Here is a 26,328-nt window from a genome sequence, read left to right as displayed (position 1 = left end):
CTTGTCTTAGTTATTAAAAAAAAAAAAAATATTCTCGTTTTTCCGCATTAAGTTTATTTTGGTTACTAAAGTGACGCCACCGAAATCGGGGTGTTACAAAGGAGCAAGGCACGCATGTACTTTTTAGTTTCTAACCCGGTCATGATTGAGCTGGCACACTAAAGTCCCGAATCGGAAATGATTGTCATGAATGCCGGATAGTTCCATGACCATGAGGCTTTCAGGATTCTACAACGAATCAAGTAGGGGTTTTTGTTAGCAGCCGACCCAACACCATCCTCCAAAAAAATCACAAATGTTTGAGGGAGCCGCAGGAACCCAAATTAAACTGAAAACCGAATCATCACCCCCAACGTAGGTGCTTGAAGCAAATGATAAGCAGACTGAACCGTGTATTCTCTTATGGTGTGTTTGGAGTTGTACTGTTATGCTTAAACTTGACACTATTTGGCTTACCAGAGACCAAAGGAATTGTCCTTTGTGGTACTCTCGCTCAGCAGAAGGGAGTCACTAGTCTAACATAGGTCACCTGCTAGTAATGTAATTGTTCAAGTTTCACTTTCCCTCTATCAAATTCTGTAGTGTACTATGAACAATAATAAAAGCAGGATTTCAGAACATTTTTCCTTTTTTTTCCACATATTGGATGTTGTTACTTTGTTGAGTTTCAAGGAACTCTAAACTACTATGTATGGGTCTTGAAAGATTCTCCCAGCGAGGTGTGCACGGTGTGCACTATGTGTGCAAGCCTGTGTGTGCACTATGTGTGCAAGGTCAGAGAGCTGGCAGGATGAAGGAGCAAGGCACGCATGTACTTTTTAGTTTCTAACCCGGTCATGATTGAGCTGTGTTGGAACATGTTGCCTTGCATTTTGTCAAAACAACTGATTGTCGAAGCAGATGCCGTGGCATCTGACCTCGTGAGGCTAGGACATCAGTCCTCAGCTTGTGTTTCTGTTATGGGCCTTCTGAAGATTTGTTGAAGATATGTTTTGAGTTACTTGAGGAGCAAGTAACTATCTCAGAAGGGTTTTAGTGGTTGGGTTGTTATTTGTTGAAACAATCTTTGTTAAAAGATTGATTTCTATCTTTACTTGTGCAGTAAGAAACCGAATCTATCAAGATTGCGTTTTCAAATTGCTGTTATTGGAATCTGTTTCTTCAGCCCGTGCTAACCCTAAAGCCCATGCTACCGCTGCTGAAGTCTATAAAAGGATGAAGACCTAAAACGTGAAGACTACCGAAGCTGATAGTGAGAGATCGTGTGTTTTAGGATTTGTTAGTGTGCTTCGTTCTTTGTTATTTGTGAATCCTCTTTGCTCACTGATTCTATAAAGCAAAGAAGGGTTCTGTGTTGTTTGATTACATTCAAACTCTGATTGTTCATTGTGTTTACCAATCACTGTGGCAGTGATTGAGAGAAAGTGAGAGGGGCTCTCATACTTAGGTTGAGATTCTAAGTAGAAATACACTGGGTAGATTAGGAAGTGAACTATGAACTGAGGTGTTCATGAGTGTCTGTAATTCCTGAATCTTGAGATAGTGGATTTCCTTTCTTTGGGTGCAAACCCTCCAGACGTAGGTGAAAGTTTTCACTGAACTGGGTTAACAACTTCTGAGTGTTATTGTTTTGTTGTTAAGTTCTGTTTATTGTTAAGCGATTGTCGAACCTCTTGTCCCAGCATCGTGTAGGACAATCGTATCAAAGGGAACCTGATTTACAATTGGCATCAGAGCAGGCACCCTGTTCTGGTTGGGTGAGCTCCAGGGAGTTTATTCAAGTTCTCATGGATAACAAGGAGGGAGGATCAGTCAATAGGCCACCCATTCTGGATGGTACTAACTATGACTACTGGAAGGTTCGCATGACAGCCTTTCTCAAATCGATTGACAACAAGACTTGGAAAGCTATTGTCAAGGGTTGGAAGCACCCCACTAAGGCTGAGGTTGAAGGCACCTCTACTACTGTTGTTGAAAAACCTGAAGAAGAATGGACCAGTGTTGAAGATGAAGCTGCACTTGGAAATTCAAAGGCTCTAAATGCTATTTTTAATGGAGTTGACAAGAATATGTTTAGGCTGATCAATACGTGTACTGTGGCAAAGGATGCTTGGGAAATTCTGAAAACTGCACATGAAGGAACTACTCGAGTGAGGATGTCAAGGCTTCAGATGCTTACTACTCAATTTGAAAATCTGATGATGACTGAAGAAGAGACTATTTCAGAATTCCACATGCGTGTCCGTGACTTGTCTAATGCTTCATTTGCTTTGGGAGAACCTATGTCAGATGAGAAGCTTGTAAGGAAGATCCTGAGATCTCTTCCTCAGAAGTTTGCTATGAAAGTCACTGCAATTGAGGAGGCTCAAGACATTGAGAACATGAAGGTTGATGAACTTATTGGCTCTTTGTAGACATTTGAGTTGAAACTGAGTGGAAAATCTGAGAAGAAGAATAAGAGTATTGCTTTTGTGTCAAACACTGATGAAGGTGATGATGAAGATTGTGAGGGTGAAAATCTGACTGAGGCTCTGGCCATGCTAGCAAGAAAATTCAACAGAGCATTGAGAAAGATTGATAAAAGAACCAGGCCTAATGTCCAGGACATGAAGTTCGATAACAAACCCAAATTTACTAATTCACAGAGGAAGACCAAAGAAGACGAAAAATCTGGTCAGAATAAAGGAGTGCAGTGTCATGAATGTGAAGGATATGGTCACATCAGATCTGAATGCGCCACTTATCTAAAGAAGCAGAAGAAAGGTATGATGATAACTTGGTCAGATGAAGACACTGAAGATGAGGAGGAGATATCTGCAAACAAAGTCAATGCTTTCTCTGGAACTGTCTATGATACAAGTGATGAGGACATTACAGATGAGGAACTGGCTGAGACTTACAAGCTGCTACACATCAAGTGGGAAGAAGCATGTAAACTTGTGAGAGAAAAGCAAAGTGAGATAGAACAACTTGTCTCTCAGAATGAAAGGCTGAAAGAGCTCAGCACAAAGCTGAAGGAAGATCTGGAGGAATGGCAAAGTAAGTTTAATAATGCTGATGTTATGGAAAAGGCTAATCTAGTGTTGATTAATGCAGGACTTCAAGAGGAAGTGGCAACTCTGACAAGAAAGCTTGAAGCTACTCACAAATCTGTTAGAATGTTGAACAGTGGTTCTGATATGCTTGATGAAATTCTGAAGGAAACTAGCAAGCAAGGAGGGAGTTTGAAGGGAATTGGCTTTGACTATAGAACTGCAAACAAAGAAAATCAGAAAGGTTCAAAGAAATTTGTGTCTGCTGCGAAACAAACTGAATTCAAGAAGCCTAGAAATTATCAGTTGTCAGATTCATTGCCCAGACATGTACCTCAACATGTGAAATCCCAGCTCAAGCTTGAGAAGATTGTACCTTGGAAGTGTCACTACTGTGGTAAGAATGGTCACATAAAGCCCTACTGTTACAGGTTATATGGTTATCCTCAGATGCACGATAAAAAACCTGTTCAGATGAGGAAGGAATGGAAGCCCAAGGGTGAAGTCAGATGTCAGGTAGCTTACACGTCCTTCAGAGCATCATCAAAGGAAGATTGGTATTTTGATAGTGGCTGCTCAAAGCACATGACAGGAAACAAGAGCTTCTTGCAAGATATCAGAAGTCACTCCACCAACTATGTCACTTTTGGAGATGGAGCTAAAGGAAAGATCAAGGGAGTAGGAAAGCTTGTTAGCACAGAATCTCCTAACTTGAATAATGTGTTACTTGTAAATGGCTTAACTGCCAACCTAATCAGCATAAGTCAACTGTGTGATCAAGGGTATGATGTGAAGTTCAATAAGATAGAATGTGTTGTGACCACTGACGATGAGAGAGTTGTGATGAGAGGAGTCAGATCAAAGGACAACTGTTACATGTGGACATCAGAAGAAAAAGCTCATGTTTCCAGATGTTTGTTAACTAAAGAAGATGAGGTGAATGTATGGCATCAAAGACTAGGACATCTCAACTACAAGAGCATGCAAAAGATCATTGCTGATGAAGCAATAAGGGGATTGCCCAATTTGAGCTTGGGAGAAGGAAAGCTATGTGGAGAATGTCAGATTGGTAAGCAAACCAAGGTGCCACACAAGATGCTCCAGCATCAGACCACGACGAAGGTTCTGGAATTGCTTCACATGGATCTCATGGGTCCCATGCAGGTTGAAAGCTTGGGAGGAAAAAGGTATGTGTTTGTCTGTGTAGATGATTTTTCAAGGTATACATGGGTTGAATTTATGAGAGAAAAATCAGAGACTTTTGAAATATTCAAGAATTTATGTTTGAGACTTCAGAATGAGAAGGACTGTGTGATTGTAAGAATCAGAAGTGATCATGGAAGAGAGTTTGAGAATTCAAAATTCTTGGAGTTCTGTGGAACTGAAGGTATTAGCCATGAATTTTCTGCCCCCATCACTCCACAGCAGAATGGAATTGTTGAAAGGAAAAATAGAACTCTCCAGGAATCAGCTAGAGTAATGTTACATGCTAAGAAGATTCCACACCAATTCTGGGCTGAAGCCATGAGTACTGCTTGTTACATACATAATAGAGTCACCATCAGGGCAGGGACATCCTCTACACAATATGAGCTATGGAAAGGTAGAAAGCCGTCTGTAAAATACTTTCACATATTTGGAAGTAAATGTTATATTCTTGCAGATCGTGATCCTAAGAGGAAGCTTGATCCTAGAAGTGATGAAGGAATTTTCATGGGGTATTCTATGAACAGCAAAGCTTATAGAGTTTTTAACTCTCGCACAAGGACCATGATGGAATCTGTGAATGTGACTGTGGATGATGAACCAAGCAAGAAGGAAGAAGCAGTTCTGAATGAAGATGATGATGGTGCTGATGTTCCAGCTAATGCTCCAGCAACCGCCCTCGACAATGAGTCAGAAACAAGTGCTGATGAAAAGGAAGACAAAGATATCACAACAAACAAAGCTCCATCAATCAGGGTTCAGAAGAATCATCCTCAAGAAAACATTATTGGTAATCTTCAAGAAGGGGTGACTACCAGATCCAGAAGTATAATTGCTCACAGTTGTTTCATCTCTAAGATAGAACCCAAGAATGTTAATGAAGCTCTCACTGATGAATACTGGATAAATGCTATGCAAGAAGAGCTAGAGCAGTTCAGAAGAAATGAAGTGTGGGAGTTAGTGCCTAGACCTGAAGAAGTAAACATCATTGGCACTAAGTGGATCTTCAAGAACAAATCAGATGAAGCTGGAACAGTCACAAGGAATAAAGCAAGGCTTGTTGCTCAAGGATATACTTAGATAGAAGGAGTTGATTTTGATGAGACCTTTGCTCCAGTAGCTAGACTGGAATCTATAAGACTCTTGTTAGGTGTTGCTTGTCTTTTGAAGTTCAGACTTTATCAGATGGATGTGAAGAGTGCTTTTCTGAATGGTTATTTGAATGAAGAAGTCTATGTTGAACAACCTAAAGGATTTACAGATCCGCATCATCCAGATCATGTGTACAAGTTGAGGAAGGCCTTGTATGGTTTGAAGCAAGCACCTAGGGCTTGGTATGAAAGGTTAACTGAATTTCTTGTAAGCAATGGGTACAACAAGGGTGGAATTGATAAAACTCTGTTTGTGAAGAATGACAGAGGTAAGCTCATGATAGCACAGATTTATGTGGATGACATTGTCTTTGGAGGAATGTCAAACTCAATGGTGGAGCATTTCGTCCTACAAATGAAATCTGAATTTGAGATGAGCCTAGTTGGTGAATTGAACTATTTTCTAGGACTACAAGTCAAACAAATGGAGGATTCTATGTTCATATCTCAGAGTAAGTATGCTAAAGGCCTAGTCAAGAAATTTGGTCTTGAAAAGGCTGGTCACAAGAGAACTCCTGCTGCTACACACATCAAGATGTCCAAAGATGAGCAAGGAGAAGATGTTGATCAAAGTCTCTATAGAAGCATGATTGGAAGCTTGTTGTATCTCACTGCTAGCAGACCAGGTATCACCTTTGCAGTTGGTGTATGTGCAAGATTTCAAGCAGCTCCTAAGGCTAGTCATCTGCTACAAGTCAAGAGAATTATCAAGTACATCAATGGCACGAGTGACTATGGTATTCTCTATACTCATGATACAAATTCTTCTTTAGTTGGTTTCTGTGATGCAGATTGGGCCGGTAGTGCAGATGATAGAAAGAGCACATCTGGTGGATGTTTCTTCCTAGGGAATAATTTGATTTCATGGTTTAGCAAGAAGCAGAATTGTGTCTCATTGTCTACAGCTGAAGCAGAGTATATTGCAGCCGGAAGTAGTTGTACTCAACTCATGTGGATGAAGCAAATGTTGAAAGAGTATGATGTTGAACAGGATGTCATGACATTGTACTGCGACAATCTCAGTGCAATCAATATTTCCAAGAATCCCATACAGCATAGCAGGACCAAGCATATTGACATTAGACATCATTTCATTAGAGACTTGGTGGAGGATAAAATTGTCAACTTGGAGCATGTGACAACTGACAAGCAGTTGGCTGATATTTTCACAAAACCCCTTGATGCTATCACCTTTGAAAAATTAAGAGGAAGTCTAGGGATTTGCCTATTTGATGCATAGCAATTAGCGTGTCCATGTGTGTTAACGGCTAGTTTATTTTTGTTCATCATTAACTGCCGTTGTGACATCAGCAGGGAGAAAGTTTCTTCATGGTTCACTTATCCTATAACTACCTCCAACGGGCAAATTGTGTTCTCTCAACCGCTTGTGCATCTATCTTCTTCCGGCCATATCATCTCTTATTTGCAGTTTTATTCCATCAGTCTGTACTCTGTTTGTATTTGCTCTCGATTCATCATGTCTCAAAGTTCAGGAAAGAAGGAATCTGTCAAGGCCAAGATTGAAAGAACTGCTAAAGGAGTCAAGTGTATGGGTTTGAAGAGTGATTCTTCTCAACCATCTTCTGTGTCCAAGAAAGTTCCCAAGAAGATGCGATCAAGAAACCCAACGTGTAAGGTCTACAAATCACAGGTCAAGAATAGCAAAGCCCCAAATGTTTCTATCCTTGAGGATGTTCCTGACGAAGAAGAAATCTATGATGAAGATTCTCCAGTGAAATCGCCTCCTGATGTTGTGCCTGATGTTGTGGCTGATGTTGAGGCAACTGGGTCTAAGGAAAGTCCTGCTCAAGAAACTCCTGGAAAGGATTCCACTTCTCATGAAAATTCAGGCGATGCTACCACGCCTAATATCTCTGTTTCATCCTCTTTGAAGGATTCTGATCCAGCCTCTGTTCAGAACATCTCTGATGATGCTTCTGATGATGTTCCTCTGACTGAGACTTTTGCTGATAGTGTTGCTGCGAGGATGAAGAAGAAAAGAAGGATTACTTCTCCTGAAGTCACTCCTACTCCATCAAAGAAATCCAGACAGGCCAGTGTGAAGAGTAAGGGAAAGCAAAAGGAAGCAAAGGCTGCCACTGAGAAGAAGAAGAGGAACCTTCCAGTTGAAGTTGAAGACTCTGAGTCAGATGTTGAAGTCGGTGTTCAGGACATTCGATCTTCTGATAAAAAGAAATTTTCTGGTAAGCGTATTCCTCAGAATGTTCCTGCTGTTCCTATTGATAGAGTGTCTTTCCACTTAGAAGAGAATGTTCAGAAGTGGAAGTTTGTTTGCAAGAGGAGAATGGCCAAGGAAAGGGAAGTTGGTTCAGATGTTCTTGAGTGCAGAGATGTTATTGCACTTATTGAGAAAGCAGGTCTGATGAAGACTATACAGAATGTTGGAAGATGCTATGAGAAGCTTGTGAGAGAGTTCCTGGTGAATCTCTCTGTTGATGTGGGACTTCCTGATAGTGCAGAGTTCAGAAACGTCTATGTACGGGCTGAATGTGTATTGTTTTCACCTGCTGTGATCAATCAAGCACTTGGAAGAAGTGCTATTGAATTTGTTGATGAAGAAGTGTCCATGGATGATGTTGCCAAGGAGCTTACTGCAGGTAATGTGAAGAAGTGGCCCAGCAAAAGTTGTTGTCTTCTGGAAATCTGAGTGTGAAGTATGCTATTCTTAACCGGATTGGTGCTGTGAATTGGGTTCCTACTCAACATACTTCTGGTGTTTCTGCAACGCTTGCCAAATTGATCTATAGGATTGGCAAGTCTATGGCTTTTGACTTTGGAACTTTTGTGTTTGAGCAGACATTGAAGCATGCTGATACTTGTGCTGTGAAGCTGCCTGTTTCATTTCCTTCACTTCTTACTGAGATAATCTTAAAGCAACATCCTCAGATTCTGAGGGCAGATGATGTGGCTATGTCTCGTGGAGTTCCAATCACTTTGGATCACCGTTTGTTTATGGAGTCACATGTTCTAGACATTGCCTTACCAACCAGCAGGACATCTGCTCCTCCTGTGACTGAATCTGACACTAAGGCCATCATTGCTGAATTACTGGAGGTTTCCAAGGCCTTGCAGGAGACAATCAGGGTGAGCACTGCCAGGAAGCTCAGAGTTGATGCGTTGCTACTCAAGCTACAGGAAGAAGAACGTCAAGATGGTGAACACCGTGCTGCTGCTCCGAATGTGAGTAATGAAGAGGAGGAAGGATCTGAAGAGTGTAGTGCAGGAAAGGACTCCAGTTCTGAAGACTAGTTTGTTTTGTTTCTGCTGTATTCGTGCACCCTTTGCAAATTTGTGCTAAAAAGGGGGAGTAGTTGCTAGTATGCATGTGTTTTGTTCAGATGTTTAAGTGACAGATGTTTTCAGCTGTTTTTGAAGTTTCAGAAGTGTGTGAACAGTGTTTTCAGATGTTTGAGTTTTCAGAAGTTTGTGGTTCAGAAGTTGTTTATTTTCAGAAGTTTGTAGTTCAGAAGTTGTTTATTTTCAGAAGTTTGTGGTTCAGAAGTTGTTTATGTTCAGAAGTTTGTGGTTCAGAAGTTGTTTATGTTCAGAAGTTAGTGGAAGTTGGTTCTGTTCAGATGTTCGCAGATTACAACCCTCCAGAAGTTTGTTTTGGTTCAGATGTTCATGTTCTCAGAAGTTAGGTGAAGTTGCTTCTGTTTCTACTGTGCTATGTGTGTTCTGATAGTGTTAGCTCTGGTCTGAAGACAAGTTCAAGACGATGGCTATGTTTGTTTTCTGAAATGTTACTTCTGATGAGCGGTATTTCTGACGGTGCTTCTGATGAGCAGTATTTCTGTTAGCTGTACTTCTGGGTATGTGCTGCCAGCTTCAGATGGTAGTATTTCTGATACGATGATGTTCAAGCTAATCTATTTTGGTGTCATCATGTGCTAAGGCTGATTGTACCTTTGGTTTTGTGTTTGTGCTGCTAAGTGGTTGTTCCGACTATGTCTTCTGAAGTATGGTAGTTGGTTGTGTAGATGCATCAGTTTGAGGGGGAGCTCTGACTAAGGGGGAGAATTGTCTCTCTAGTTTTTTATCCTCTCTGATTGTGAGTTGTTTTAGACAAAATTTGACAAAGGGGGAGATTGTTGGAACATGTTGCCTTGCATTTTGTCAAAACAACTGATTGTCGAAGCAGATGTCGTGGCATCTGACCTCGTGAGGCTAGGACATCAGTCCTCAGCTTGTGTTTCTGTTATGGGCCTTCTGAAGATTTGTTGAAGATATGTTTTGAGTTACTTGAGGAGCAAGTAACTATCTCAGAAGGGTTTTAGTTGTTGGGTTGTTATTTGTTGAAACAATCTTTGTTAAAAGATTGATTTCTATCTTTACTTGTGCAGTAAGAAACCGAATCTATCAAGATTGCGTTTTCAAATTGCTGTTATTGGAATCTGTTTCTTCAGCCCGTGCTAACCCTAAAGCCCATGCTACCGCTGCTGAAGTCTATAAAAGGATGAAGACCTAAAACGTGAAGACTACTGAAGCTGATAGTGAGAGATCGTGTGTTTTAGGATTTGTTAGTGTGCTTCGTTCTTTGTTATTTGTGAATCCTCTTTGCTCACTGATTCTATAAAGCAAAGAAGGGTTCTGTGTTGTTTGATTACATTCAAACTCTGATTGTTCATTGTGTTTACCAATCACTGTGGCAGTGATTGAGAGAAAGTGAGAGGGGCTCTCATACTTAGGTTGAGATTCTAAGTAGAAATACACTGGGTAGATTAGGAAGTGAACTATGAACTGAGGTGTTCATGAGTGTCTGTAATTCCTGAATCTTGAGATAGTGGATTTCCTTTCTTTGGGTGCAAACCCTCCAGACGTAGGTGAAAGTTTTCACTGAACTGGGTTAACAACTTCTGAGTGTTATTGTTTTGTTGTTAAGTTCTGTTTATTGTTAAGCGATTGTCGAACCTCTTGTCCCAGCATCGTGTAGGACAATCGTATCAAAGGGAACCTGATTTACAAGCTGGCACACTCAAGTCCCGAATCGGAAATGATTGTCATGAACGCCGGATAGTTCCATGACCATGAGGCTTTCCGGATTCTACAACGAATCAAGTAGGGGGTTTTTGTTAGCAGCCGACCCAACACCATCCTCCAAAAAAATCACAAATGTTTGAGGGAGCCGCAGGAACCCAAATTAAACTGAAAACCGAATCATCACCCCCAACGTAGGTGCTTGAAGCAAACGATAAGCAGACTGAACCGTGTATTCTCTTATGGTGTGTTTGGAGTTGTACTGTTATGCTTAAACTTGACACTATTTGGCTTACCAGAGACCAAAGGAATTGTCCTTTGTGGTACTCTCGCTCAGCAGAAGGGAGTCACTAGTCTACCATAGGTCACCTGCTAGTAATGTAATTGTTCAAGTTTCACTTTCCCTCTATCAAATTCTGTAGTGTACTATGAACAATAATAAAAGCAGGATTTCAGAACATTTTCCCTTTTTTTCCACATATTTGATGTTTTTACTTTGTTGAATTTCAAGGAACTCTAAACTATTATGTATGGGTCTTAAAAGATTGTCCCAGCGAGGTGTGCACGGTGTGCACTATGTGTGCAAGCCTGTGTGTGCACTATGTGTGCAAGGTCAGAGAGCTGGCAGGATGAAGGAGCAAGGCACGCATGTACTTTTTAGTTTCTAACCCGGTCATGATTGAGTTGGCACACTCAAGTCCTGAATCGGAAATGATTGTCATGCACGCCGGATAGTTCCATTACCATGAGGCTTTCAGGATTCTGCAAGAATCAAGTAAGGGGGTTTTTGTTAGCAGCCGACCCAACGTCATCCTCCAAAAAAATCACAAATGTTTGAGGGAGCCCCAGGAACCCAAATTAAACTGAAAACCGAATCATCACCCCCAACGTAGGTGCTTGAAGCAAACGATAAGCAGACTGAACCGTGTATTCTCTTATGGTGTGTTTGGAGTTGTACTGTTATGCTTAAACTTGACACTATTTGGCTTACCAGAGACCAAAGGAATTGTCCTTTGTGGTACTCTCGCTCAGCAGAAGGGAGTCACTAGTCTAACATAGGTCACCTGCTAGTAATGTAATTGTTCAAGTTTCACTTTCCCTCTATCAAATTCTGTAGTGTACTATGAACAATAATAAAAGCAGGATTTCAGAACATTTTCCCTTTTTTTCCACATATTTGATGTTTTTACTTTGTTGAGTTTCAAGGAACTCTAAACTATTATGTATGGGTCTTAAAAGATTATCCCAGCGAGGTGTGCACGGTGTGCACTATGTGTGCAAGCCTGTGTGTGCACTATGTGTGCAAGGTCAGAGAGCTGGCAGGATGAAGGAGCAAGGCACGCATGTACTTTGTAGTTTCTAACCCGGTCATGATTGAGTTGGCACACTCAAGTCCTGAATCGGAAATGATTGTCATGCACGCCGGATAGTTCCATTACCATGAGGCTTTCAGGATTCTGCAAGAATCAAGTAAGGGGGTTTTTGTTAGCAGCCGACCCAACGTCATCCTCCAAAAAAATCACAAATGTTTGAGGGAGCCCCAGGAACCCAAATTAAACTGAAAACCGAATCATCACCCCCAACGTAGGTGCTTGAAGCAAACGATAAGCAGACTGAACCGTGTATTCTCTTATGGTGTGTTTGGAGTTGTACTGTTATGCTTAAACTTGACACTATTTGGCTTACCAGAGACCAAAGGAATTGTCCTTTGTGGTACTCTCGCTCAGCAGAAGGGAGTCACTAGTCTAACATAGGTCACCTGCTAGTAATGTAATTGTTCAAGTTTCACTTTCCCTCTATCAAATTCTGTAGTGTACTATGAACAATAATAAAAGCAGGATTTCAGAACATTTTCCCTTTTTTTCCACATATTTGATGTTTTTACTTTGTTGAGTTTCAAGGAACTCTAAACTATTATGTATGGGTCTTAAAAGATTATCCCAGCGAGGTGTGCACGGTGTGCACTATGTGTGCAAGCCTGTGTGTGCACTATGTGTGCAAGGTCAGAGAGCTGGCAGGATGAAGGAGCAAGGCACGCATGTACTTTTTAGTTTCTAACCCGGTCATGATTGAGTTGGCACACTCAAGTCCTGAATCGGAAATGATTGTCATGCACGCCGGATAGTTCCATTACCATGAGGCTTTCAGGATTCTGCAAGAATCAAGTAAGGGGGTTTTTGTTAGCAGCCGACCCAACGCCATCCTCCAAAAAAATCACAAATGTTTGAGGGAGCCCCAGGAACCCAAATTAAACTGAAAACCGAATCATCACCCCCAACGTAGGTGCTTGAAGCAAACGATAAGCAGACTGAACCGTGTATTCTCTTATGGTGTGTTTGGAGTTGTACTGTTATGCTTAAACTTGACACTATTTGGCTTACCAGAGACCAAAGGAATTGTCCTTTGTGGTACTCTCGCTCAGCAGAAGGGAGTCACTAGTCTAACATAGGTCACCTGGTAGTAATGTAATTGTTCAAGTTTCACTTTCCCTCTATCAAATTCTGTAGTGTACTATGAACAATAATAAAAGCAGGATTTCAGAACATTTTTCCTTTTTTTTCCACATATTTGATGTTGTTACTTTCTTGAGTTTCAAGGAACTCTAAACTACTATGTATGGGTCTTGAAAGATTCTCCCAGCGAGGTGTGCACGGTGTGCACTATGTGTGCAAGCCTGTGCGTGCACTATGTGTGCAAGGTCAGAGAGCTGGCAGGATGAAGGAGCAAGGCACGCATGTACGTTTTAGTGTCTAACCCGGTCATGATTGAGCTGGCACACTCAAATCCCAAATCGGAAATGATTGTCATGAACGCCGGATAGTTCCATGACCATGAGGCTTTCAGGATTCTACAACGAATCAAGTAGGGGGTTTTTGTTAGCAGCCGACCCAAGACCATCCTCCAAAAAAACACAAATGTTTGAGGGCGCCGCAGGAACCCAAATTAAACTGAAAACCGAATCATCACCCCCAACGTAGGTGCTTGAAGCAAACGATAAGCAGACTGAACCGTGTGTTCTCTTATGGTGTGTTTGGAGTTGTATTGTTATGCTTAAACTTGACACTATTTGGCTTACCAGAGACCAAAGGATTTGTCCTTTATGCTACTCTCGATCAGCAGAATGGAGTCACTAGTCTACCATAGGTCACCTGCTAGTAATGTAATTGTTCAAGTTTCACTTTCCCTCTATCAAAATCTGTAGTGAACTATGAACAATAATAAAAGCAGGATTTCAGAACATTTTCCCTTTTTTTCCACATATTTGATGTTGTTACTTTGTTGAGTTTCAAGGAACTCTAAACTACTATGTATGGGTCTTGAAAGATTCTCCCAGCGAGGTGTGCACGGTGTGCACTATGTGTGCAAGCCTGTGCGTGCACTATGTGTGCAAGGTCAGAGAGCTGGCAGGATGAAGGAGCAAGGCACGCATGTACTTTTTAGTTTCTAACCCGGTCATGATTGAGCTTGAGATGCAATAAAGTAACACAAGAAATGGGGGTTTGAATTGTGTTCTTGAAAATTGCTTTTTAAGACTTAGTTTTATGAAAAGAATATTAGTTCTTAAGAAAAACGTTCAAGTATAAATTTTCACAAACTGTTCAGTGCAGCGGAAATGAATGAAAGGACAGAACGATCAGCACACAGAGATTTATACTGGTTCACCCTAAACGATTGGGCTACGTCCAGTACTTGGCCACCACCAAGATTTCACTAGCAAGTATCAAGGACGTCTCCAATACAAGTATTAGCCAGGACTTCTCCAAGTATTATCACGGACTTCTCCAAGTATTCTGCAGGATTGCTCCTATAAGTATTTTACAGGACTTCTCCTAAATCTTACAAAGATTTATTACACTCTACAAGGTTTCTCTTCTTTCAAGAGTGAGGGTAGAGACTTTTTGGCACTGCAACTCTAAGTGTTTGGATTCAGATTTGACTATTGAGATCACTTCAGAGTTACTACAAAAGTGAGAAGAGAATAAAAGGTATGACTCTTTTAAGGTACGAGGTTGCTCTCTTTCACTTGGCAGAATTTATGGCTTGTGTTTGACACTTGGGAATTTCTGCTTTAGCTTTGAATGCTGTTGAGAAGTTTGAAATGAATGCTTGAATGTTTGAATTCTCAGAGTTAATACTTCTTTCTTCAGATCTTCAAGAGTGGCTTAAATACTCGCTTGCTAGTGTTGTAGCCGTTGTGAGATTATTTCCAATCGTTGAGATAGTCGTTGTAAGGTGAGATCGGACCGTTGATTCAAAGGCTTGGTTGGTGGCTTCATTAAATGTTACTTCTGAAGCAAGTCTATCCTTTAGCTCAAAAGGTGATGTTTGTCAGCTAGTAGGTGGTGGTAGACTTTGGGCTACTTTTCAGATATGAGACAATTTGGCAATTTGAAGTTGACGGCTTGTCCTTTTTCCTCGTTGGTCAGCGTGCCTTTTGCTAAAGCAAGCTTGTCTTCATCTGATTCAACTTGAACGAGATTCAAACTATTGTCATTAGATATGAATGTAGGACAATTGCTTGAAATCAAATTGATTCTTTGGCGCTTAAAATATTGCTTGGCAAATCTGACTAGTGATGTGTCATTAAACGGTCAAATTGTACGATAGTCACAAAATCCTTCTTGGTAAGTGATAGAACGTTGTAGCCTATTTCATATGGCAATGTTCTCCTGAAATAAAAGATATTGTTAGTGAATGAATTTTAAATGAGCCTTCTATTTATAAAATTGTTATGATCAAAATAAGATTTTAAAAACGTTATGATGCGTTTGAACATAACAATCTCCCCCTTTTTGATAATGACAATTTTTATAGAAAGAGATAATTGAGATGATAAACTCCCCCTGAGTTTAATAAGATTTTCAAAAAATAAAAATAAAAAAAATTTTGAGCTTGAGAGTTTGAAAGAGAATTAAAATTCTAAGTGTACTCCCCCTTAAAATTCTAAGTGTACTCCCCCTAATATTGATAGTGCATTACGTTTGATAGCACTTAGCACGTAATTAAAATCCTTCATCCTAACTCTTTCTCTCTTCTCCCCCTTTGGCATTATTAAAAAGAAACATGCATTGAGAAATGATCTAGCATTTATAAGAGAATTAGAGTACGATAGATAGAAGTTGCAAGAAATTAAAGTGCAAATTGTTCAGAAATTTAAACAACATAGGACGATAAGGAGAGAAATTGGCCATTAGCCAAAACGATTCAGGAGCAGGTCAATCTTGGAAGCCAGATCATAGAAGAGGTTGTTAATCTGATTCTTGTGATCTTCAAAGTCGCTCCAGTGAACAAATTGAGCCTCCAGAGGTTGCTCCAAGTTCCCCTGATCATGCCCTTGATCATTGTCAGCATCAGAGAGAGTGAGATCTTCTTCAGCACTTGCATTGTTCAGCGGAGCTGAACATTCACCTTCATCATGAAGCTTGCCTTTCCCTTTGATAATGTGAAGTTTTTCTGGACGCAGGAGAATTTCTGGAATATTCCTTGGCAGCAGGACATAGACCCAGTTTCCCAAGACAATGATTAAAGCAGTGACTCTGTTCAGGAGAGAGTAGGACATTGTACCAACATATCCTTCAGTGGCACAAACTTGCCATTCATCCCAGTCCGGTACCTTGCTGGCCTCCAAGTGAAACTTGTAGCCAACTTCTGAAGGTTTCTTCCATGAAAAGGACACGGAACGGTTTGGTGATTTTTCAATCTTCTTGATCAACTTTTCTTGAAAAGCCTTGGACGTTCCTGCAGTGCTTCTGCGTTTAATGGCAGAGGACACTAGCGTCTGAAGACGCCTCTTTCTCACTTGAGAAAGAGTGCAGAGAGTGCCTGGCTTGGAGGTATGATTTGTCGGGCTTTCAAGTGTGGAACCTTGTTGAGGCTTTTGAAAGGGTAGGTCAATTTGTGTTGTCAAGGTTAGTGGAAAGAAATTGAACAGTTGGGATCTTGGTTCTTTTTGTTGAACAATGTGTTCCTCATAAGAGGAATCCATAGCTGTGACAGGAGAAAATTTTGGTGAACTGTGATCAGTGGGATTCACAGTGAGGTCTTTTTGGTTTGGAGTAGGGGAGAGTTGTTTTGGTGAGTGGTGTGGTGGAGGTGAGGTCTTGTGAGGATCATAAGAATCATCAAACAGTGAATTAACAAATTCTTGATTTGAGATTTCAGCGTTTACCTCAAAGTGTGGAAATTTGATGTCCAAAGTTTTGGCAATGGTGGAGTGGATGAGAAAATCTTCTTCATTCTCGGGTTTATCAGGTTCATTTGCAAGTGTCTTCTGTTTGTTGTATTTGAGTTTCTGAACAGGTACAGTGGGTTCATCATTGAACTGCTTCCTCAAACGCTGAAGCTTCTTCTTCTTGGGTTTTGCGATCTTGCTGGCAGGTGACCCTTGTCCAGATCTTGTTCTGGAAGCAACTGGATTTGAGTCAGACTGTACAGGAACTCCGCCCTTAGTGATCTTGATTGAACGTTCCTTGGTGCGTACATTTGACACTTCCCTGGACTGTTCTGGCTCGTCCTCAGGGAACGGTGCAATACGCAAGGCAGGATTCACAGTTTTCTTTCTTGGAACCGTTCTTGCTTGTGCATCCAAATCCTTCAAGGTCTTCACCTTCTGTTTGACACCTTTGTTTGCTTGTTCTCTTTCTCTTTCAGCTCTTCTCTTCTTGGTAAGAAATTCAACTGGAACTTCTGAATCATCATATTGAAGATTCATTTTGCCAACATCTCCTAGCTTGATAGGAGTGGGCCAAGTGATATCATCCTCTATCCTTTCCTCTTTGTTATCCAGAAAGGCTTGTGTGATTCCTTTCTTCTCAAAAATGACAGTCAACAGTGATCCAAAAGGAAGAAATCCTTTTCCCATGTCCAGAAAGTTGATTAAATAATTCCAGATTAAGTGAGTAGGATTTACCTTCACCTTTTTCATGATTTTGTAGATTGCATATCTTGCATGGGCATTGACGTGCCCTCTTGCACCATCTTTTGGTAGGACCACCTTGCTAATGACTGCATTCGTGAACTTGAGTTCTTCTCTGAGGTTGTTCACTTCCACTGTTATAGGCTCTTCCTGATCCTTCCAAATGCACCGGTAGTCTTCAGTGCTTGACCACCGATTTGGATTGTACTTTTCGCCTTGACCCAGACTTACACCAAGAGCATCAGCGACATCTTTCCGTGTGACTTCAATGATTTTGTTGTAGGCCCTTGACTTGATTAACTCACGGTTTTTCACCACGGCGCAATCAAAGAATTCCTTGACCAAAGGCACATACACTTCCCTTTGAGATACAATGTACACACTCTCCCAGTCTTGATGAAGAAGGTCTGGGAGACCATCCATCTCATGTCTAAGTATCTTGGTGAAACAAGTGCATTGTCACCAAGCTTTTCAGTTTTCACAGCACCGATCTCTTTGTTTTGTACTGATCTGTACAGGGCAATCTTCTCAGATCTTTTCTTCAAGATTTCCATCTCCGCCTTGGAGTGTGGTATCTTTCCACCTTTCTTAGAAGGGGCCTTAGCGGCGGTTGCTAGAACTCTGGCCATTAGGTTAGGAATAGGAGAGGTTTGCAGAGAGAAAAGGGATTGCTTTGCTTAGAGGAGAGAGGGTCTATTTTGCAAATGAGATAGCGTGAGGTTGATTGCAAAAATCTTGGGTGGATATGTTGATTTGGAATATGGAATGACGGTTTTGGAAACAAGTGCAAAAAGGCGGTTTCTTTTGAAGAGGAAAATATTAAATAAATGTGTTGTGGTTACACGCGCGATAAGGTAACAGTTGAGCATTGAATGTGATGTAACTTTTCAGAAATGAAAAGTTGAAGCACGTGTCCCTGATATGATGACATTGAACTTTTTACAATCAAATTTTCATGAGTCACTGAACAGTGGTAGTCAAGAGAATCATGGTACGATGCAGCAAGTGAACAGTATAGTTGAAACTTGTGAACTGTACTAGTTCATTCATCGAACGGTACCTGCACAAAAGTAAATTTGCATATATATACTGCTTCCGACCCCCTCTGTTCTTCTTTGTCTTAGGGATATTAGACATAATCAATTCCATGACTCCCTCTTAGGAACGGTTGAAACCAGCCTGAGTAATGGACCAATCTTTTTCAATTGCTTTCCAGATCTAACTGTCAGTCTGGAAGACAAAAACATCCTTGACGTTCTCTTCCTAAATATCAAGCTTCACGGCCTTGATATGAAAGAAGATTCCATACCTATCTCTTTGATCTACAGGGTTCAATACAAGGTAATGAACTCTATCAAATCTTATTTCTTGCGAACCAATTGTGAGAAATCTGGAGAAACTACCCTCTTCCTCACAGATTATGATAAGGCCAATGTTATTGTGCCCAAAACCATCCAATGGAGTGATATCACCCTTCCAGAGAAATGGTCTTTGGAAAAGGCTACTCCAGCCCAACCTGTTGAAACTCCTGAGTTTTGTGAAATCGTCCAACACCAATCTGGTCAAGTAGATCTTATCTTTGATAGGAGAAATTCCTTCTCTATCCCTAGATCTATTAGGACATCCTCAAATGATTTCCAATCTGCCATGTCCAGAAGATCCTTTTCTATGACTAGAAGGAACCAACCCGAGTCTAGCGCTCGACCTTCCCTCTCTCATGACGGATCTACTATCCATTTGGCTGGATATGTCAATACCACTCCTGTCAAGACTACCTATGACAAGGGTGATGAAGATCATCAATCCAACTTATCTCCAACGTATTCTTCTCTAGAAACCCCTGGAGAAACTTCTGATTTCATTGGAGCTATTACTACTGAATTTGTCATCGACAAAGAAAGAATCAAAGCAGATTTCTACTCTGACCGATGGACTAAGCAAAGGAAATGGTTCTTTGCAAAGTATCAGGGTGAAAAGAGAAAAAAGATCCAAGAAAAATTCTACGGGTTCCTTGAAAAAACCCAGCAGAACATCTTCTTTTTTGAATGGTTTCAAGATTATGCCAACAAGAATTGGAAATCTTACCCCTTCCAAATTGACATGGTTAAATGGCAGCATAAAGATGGAAAAGAAACCCTTTCTAAACTGCCACCGAAAACTCCTTTCCTTCTTAAAGGAGCTCAATCTACACCTGTCTGGGCTTCTCCCTTCAAGACTAGGGAAGAAGAAGGTGAGGTCACCAGTAAGGACATCAAAGACCTCATGGAACAGGCCAATTATACCAATAAGTATCTTCAAACTCTTGGAGAATCTCAGACTCATGATGATTCTGCTAGAAAAGGAAAAGGAAAGGTCAAGACTGAACCCTCTTCCCCAGATATCCCTAAAGAGTGTCAACTGGAGAAACCTTTATTCAAACCTTTCCAAATCAGTAACCGATCTAGGCACTCAGCTCAATCCCTTCGTGCCAAGAATGAATCTGATAATGAGCTTCTTCAGAAAGTTGTGGAACAACTGAAGCTTCTCAATCAAGTGATCCCTGAAACTCCGACTCAGGAAACTCCAACTCCGGAGGCAGTTTCTAATCCTACTGTCTCTGCTCCTGCTCCTCCAAAAACTCGGACTTCTACTCGTAATGCCTCTACTTCTTTAAACAATATTGAAGATGGTAAGGTTGAGTCTGATTCTGATATCCAATCTGTCAAGAGTATTCCTATCAACACTGTTAATCACAATTCTAGGAATCAGTGGAGAAAAGAGACCAAACTCTATTATCCCAGAGCTACTGCTCCTGATCTTCTTTTAGAAGAATCTTCAAACTTCAAAAGCTTCAGTGCCAACAATGTTTATGAATGGAATATTGATGGTGAAAACGAGTATGGCATCACCAAAAGCCTCCAAAATATGACTATGGTAGCCACTGCCTATGTTACCGCCAATAGTTGTCCTGAATCTCTTATTGTCGAAGTCTTGGTTGCTGGTTTCTGTGGCCAGCTCAAAGGATGGTGGGATAATTATCTCACTGAAGACGAGAAGAATCAGATCTTGACTGCCATCAAGACTGATGAAGAAGGTAATCCTATCATTGAAGATGGCAAATTCATTCCTGATGCTGTCAACTCCTTAATCTTCACTATAGCTCAACATTTTGTTGGAGATCCTTCCCTCATCAAGGATAGATCTGGTGATCTTTTGTCCAATCTTAAGTGTAAATCTTTGGGTGATTTCAGATGGTACAAGGATACCTTTTTGACCAGAGTTTACACCCGCGAAGATAGCCAACAAGCCTTCTGGAAAGAGAAATTCCTGGCAGGTCTTCCTAAATCTTTTGGCGACAAAGTTCGGGAAAAACTTAGAAGCCAAAATCCTGGGGGAGAAATCCCGTATCAAACTCTTAGCTATGGTCAGCTCATAGCAATCATTCAAAGAGTTGCTCTCAAAATCTGTCAAGATGACAAAATCCAACAGCAACTCACCAAAGAGAAATCTCAGAATCGCAGGGATTTGGGAACCTTCTGCGAACAATTTGGTATTCAGGGTTGTCCCAAGAAACCTAAAACCAGAAAGCAAGATCCTCCTAAACAACAATGGAAAAGGAGATCTAGCAGGAATGATCATAGGAAACCCAAACCTAGATCTAAACCCCATTCTGCGAAAGCTCCAAACTCTCCTGAGAACAGACCCTCTCAAGGAAAAGATGTCACCTGCTACAATTGTGGCAAATCTGGCCATATCAGCAGATATTGCAGACTCAAGAAAAGAATCTCTGAACTTCATCTTGAACCTGAGATTGAAGACAAGATCAATAATCTTCTCATCCAAACTTCTGATGAAGAAGATTCCAATCCTTCGGACTCTGAGGTCTCTGAAGACCTAAATCAAATCCAGAATGATGATTCTGGATCATCATCCTCTGTCAATACCTTGACTATTAACACTTTGACTAATGAGCAAGATCTTCTCTTTAGGGCCATCAATTCTATCCCTGATCCTGAAGAAAAGAAAATCTACTTGGAACGCCTCAGATCTACTCTTGAAGACAGGCCTCCCACAAGTCCTATTACTACCAATAAGTTCAATCTTAGGGATACCTTCAAGCGTCTTGAAAAATCTGCTGTCAAGCCTGTCACTATTCAAGACCTCCAATCTGAAGTTAGTACCCTTAAAATCGAGGTTAAGGGTCTCAAACAAATCCAAAAAAGTCAGCAGCTTATCTTAGACAAACTGACTAGAAATTATGAAGAAGACAGTTCTTCTTCTATACCTGATTCCAATCCTGCTCCTAACAACAATTGCGATGACTTTCTGGAAGTTATCAATCATGTCACCATCCAGAAATTCTACATCCACATCAAAATCCTTATAGGAGATTTTATCTTGGAAACTCCAGCTCTCTTTGATACTGGGGCTGATTCCAGGTGTATTTCTGAGGGACTCATTCCCACCAGATATTTTGAAAAAACAACTGAGAAACTCAGTGCTGCTGAAGGATCTAGGTTAATAATCAAATATAAGATCCCCTCGGCTATCATCAAAAATGGTAGTCTTGAGATTGAAACCCCTTTTCTGCTCGTCAGAAATCTTAGTCAAAAAGTCATAATAGGGACTCCTTTCATTAAGAAACTCTTCCCTTATGATACTGACGTTGATGGCATCACTGTCCAGCATCTTGGACAACCAATTCTGTTCAAATTCTCGGAACCTCCTTTTGATAAAACCCTGAATGTTATATCTTACAAGGAAAAGCAAATCAATTTCCTCAAGGAAGAGATCTCCTTCAAGAACATTGAAGTTCAATTACAACAACCTTCAGTCAAATCAAGGATTGAGAATATTTTGGGGAATATTCAATCTAGCATCTGTTCTGACCTACCCAATGCCTTTTGGGAAAGGAAGAGCCATATGGTGGAACTTCCTTATGAAAAGGATTTTTCAGACAAACAGATCCCAACCAAGGCTAGACCTATTCAAATGAATGAAGAACTTCTTCATTTTTGCCGAAAGGAAATCGATGATCTTCTTAAGAAGAAGCTAATCCGCAGGAGTAAAAGTCCTTGGTCCTGTGCAGCCTTCTATGTCAACAAACAAGCTGAGATAGAAAGAGGAACCCCTAGGTTGGTCATCAACTACAAACCTCTCAATCAAGCCCTTTGTTGGATTAGATATCCTATTCCCAACAAGAAAGATCTTCTTGCCAGACTGCATGATGCTAAGATCTTTTCGAAGTTCGACATGAAATCTGGATTTTGGCAAATCCAATTACAAGAAAAGGATAGGTATAAAACTGCTTTTACTGTCCCTTTTGGACAATATGAGTGGAATGTTATGCCTTTCGGGCTAAAGAACGCCCCATCTGAATTTCAAAGGATCATGAACGAAATCTTCAATCCCTATTCCAAATTCACTATTGTCTACATCGATGATGTGCTGGTCTTCTCTCAAACCATGGATCAACACTTCAAACACCTCAATACTTTCATCTCTGTAATCAAAAGGAATGGTCTGGCAGTATCTAAAACAAAAGTCAGCTTGTTCCAGACCAAAATCAGATTCCTTGGCCATAACATTCACCAAGGAACTATCATTCCCATCAATAGAGCCATCGAGTTCACCGACAAATTTCCTGATCAAATTATAGACAAAACCCAATTGCAAAGATTCTTGGGATGTCTCAATTATGTTGCGGACTTCTGTCCTCAACTCAGCACAATAATCAAACCCCTTCATGATAGACTCAAGAAGGATCCTCCACCCTGGTCTGATATTCATACCAACGTGGTCAAACAAATCAAACTGCGTATCAAAAATCTTCCTTGTCTTTATCTTCCTAATCCTCAAGCTTTCAAAATTATTGAAACTGATGCCTCTGATATTGGCTTTGGTGGTATTTTGAAACAAAAAATTCTTGATAAAGAACAAATTATTGCTTTTACTTCAAAACATTGGAATCCTGCTCAACAGAATTATTCTACTGTCAAAAAAGAAGTTTTAGCAATCGTTTTATCTATTTCAAAATTTCAATCTGATTTGATTAATCAAAAATTCTTAGTCCGTGTAGACTGCAAATCTGCGAAAGAAATCTTACAAAAAGATGTCAAAAACTTAGCTTCAAAACATATCTTTGCCAGATGGCAAGCTATTTTAAGCGTTTTTGACTTCGATATTGAATATATAAAAGGATCTAACAATTCTCTCCCTGATTTCCTCACTCGTGAATATTTGCAGGGAAGATCATAAGATGTCCTCCAGAGGAGGATCCTCCTCCTCCCGAGGAAGAGGAAGAAACAAAGAAAAGAGCAAAGGTATTATCTCTGACTCTTTAATCTTATCTGGGCCCACTGCCCATCAATCTGGACCCACTGTCCAAAAATCTGAGCCCACTGCTCAAAGCCAATCTTCACAACCAAAACAAACCAAAGCTGATTATGCTTTATCTATTCCAACTCTCCTTGCCTTCAAACAAGCAGGCCTGGATAATGTTCCTCAGGGACTCACCAATTTACCAAATAAATCTTGGGCCAGCATCGCTGATAAAGATGATGACCTAGATCTCCAATCCCTCCAATCTTTTATTGAAAGAACAAAAAGCTTAGCAACTCATGATGGAAAGAAACCAGTTGTTCTTGCCCAATCTAGCCCAGTTGCCCAATCTAGCCCAGTTACCCAATCTAACCCAAAATAGGAATATTTGACCAAAACTATCTCCAAATTCCAAACCATGATTGAACCAGAATGGTGGGACCATTCAGGAGGGAACCTCGCCAATAAAATTGGTACTAAACTTTTCCCTGGTTATCTTGATCCAATCCACCCAAACAAAACCCAGAGATTCTATGAGTTTATCTTGGTTGATACAAACAGTGTGGATATTAAGCATTTTAGGGATAAAAATGACAACTCCCTAATTACCCACTCTACACTCCAAATTCTCCGTGTCCTTCGTCCCACTGACTTTGGACCCAATCCAAACACCTACAGAAAATTTTCCCAGAATTTTGACCCTATAGGTTTTAATTATTGGGATTACATCAAAGCTTGGGATTTTACAATCCTTGGCCTGCAAAACCAAAATTTCAAGCATTCTTGGCTCATTTACTTCAAATGGACCAACAAATATTCCTTTCCAATTTGGTTCCATTCTTGGTGGAGCTTCTTTGGTCCAACTACTGAAATCTTTCCCCCTGAAGTTCTGGAGGGATACAATCTTTTCCTGAAACATTGGGACAAAGAGTTTAACAATTATCCTGATTGTTTAAACTTTTATACAATCTTTTCCCTTTCTTGGGTATTCTCTTGGAGGTACGGTCTTAAAGCCAAACCCCAACCAATTCTCAACAAACTTGCCCTTATCAAGTGGTGGAAGGCTTTTGATGCTTCCAAAGCTCACAAGGATAAAGTAATTCAATGGTTCAAAAACAACCAGAAATATCTCAAGCATGCAAGTCCGCAAACCAGCCTCTTGCTAAATCAAAAGGCCCACATCACAGCGGCCCTTGCAGGAGCTTCAACAGAATAAGACTTGCTTAGAAATCTTGAATCTGCTCTTCAATTATTGAAGGAACCAATTAAGCAAGCCTCATCTTCAAAGGCCCCTCAACACAAAGTCTCCGAGCCATCCTCTCTTGGGTCGTCAGATTTTGTCCAAACCACAGAATCAGATGATGATGACTTCTGCTAAGTTTGTCGTCTTGTAATCATTTTTATTCTGTAATAATTTAATTTTTGTACTGTAGCAAATAGTAAAATTGACTTTTTACTGTTGCAAATAGTGCCAGTCAAATAGTACCGTCTACCGGAACTATTCAACCGGAACTATTCAAACAGTGCCCAATCTTTTCTTTAAATAGGCTCATTCTGAACCTTGTTAGGCAGAGTTTGGGTAGAGCTTAGATAGAGAGTTTAGAGAGAGAAACACTGAGAGAATTCCTTCTGTAAGTTCTCCTTCAGTTTTCCTTTCTTTCAATCTTTTCTGTTTTTAAGTTTCAGTTTTTCAGTTTTTAAGTTTCAGTTTTGTAATCTATGTTTATGTAATATATATCTTGTTCAAGTTTTATTTTCCTGTTTATGGAAGGCTGAGCCTCCTGTTTTAATTCCTGTTTTTATTTTTCTGTTTATGGAAGGCTGAGCCTCCTGTTTTAATTCATGTTTTAATTTCTGCAATTTAATTTTCTGCAAAAAGCCCCTCCGTGGTGGCGTCCTACTTCTCTTAATCCTCTTCTCATCCCCCTCTTTCTGCTTCCGACCCCCTCTTGGTATCAGAGCCTGATGGGGAAGTAGGAACATGCTAAATATGTTTTATCGATCTGTCCAAAATCTGATACCAAGAGGGGGTCGGAAGCAGAAGGAGGGGGATGAGAGAAGAGGATTAAGAGAAGTAGGACGCCACCACGGAGGGGCTTTTTGCAGAAAATTAAATTGCAGAAATTAAAACAGGAATTAAAACAGGAGGCTCAGCCTTCCATAAACAGAAAAATAAAAACAGGAATTAAAACAGGAGGCTCAGCCTTCCATAAACAGGAAAATAAAACTTGAACAAGATATATATTACATAAACATAGATTACAAAACTGAAACTTAAAAACTGAAAAACTGAAACTTAAAAACAGAAAAGATTGAAAGAAAGGAAAACTGAAGGAGAACTTACAGAAGGAATTCTCTCAGTGTTTCTCTCTCTAAACTCTCTATCTAAGCTCTACCCAAACTCTGCCTAACAAGGTTCAGAATGAGCCTATTTAAAGAAAAGATTGGGCACTGTTTGAATAGTTCCGGTTGAATAGTTCCGGTAGACGGTACTATTTGACTGGCACTATTTGCAACAGTAAAAAGTCAATTTTACTATTTGCTACAGTACAAAAATTAAATTATTACAGAATAAAAATGATTACAAGACGACAAACTTAGCAGAAGTCATCATCATCTGATTCTGTGGTTTGGACAAAATCTGACGACCCAAGAGAGGATGGCTCGGAGACTTTGTGTTGAGGGGCCTTTGAAGATGAGGCTTGCTTAATTGGTTCCTTCAATA

Source organism: Lotus japonicus, chromosome 3 (assembly GCF_012489685.1).
Source record: "Lotus japonicus ecotype B-129 chromosome 3, LjGifu_v1.2".
Taxonomy (NCBI): Eukaryota; Viridiplantae; Streptophyta; class Magnoliopsida; order Fabales; family Fabaceae; genus Lotus; species Lotus japonicus.
This window is presented reverse-complemented; position numbering follows the sequence as displayed.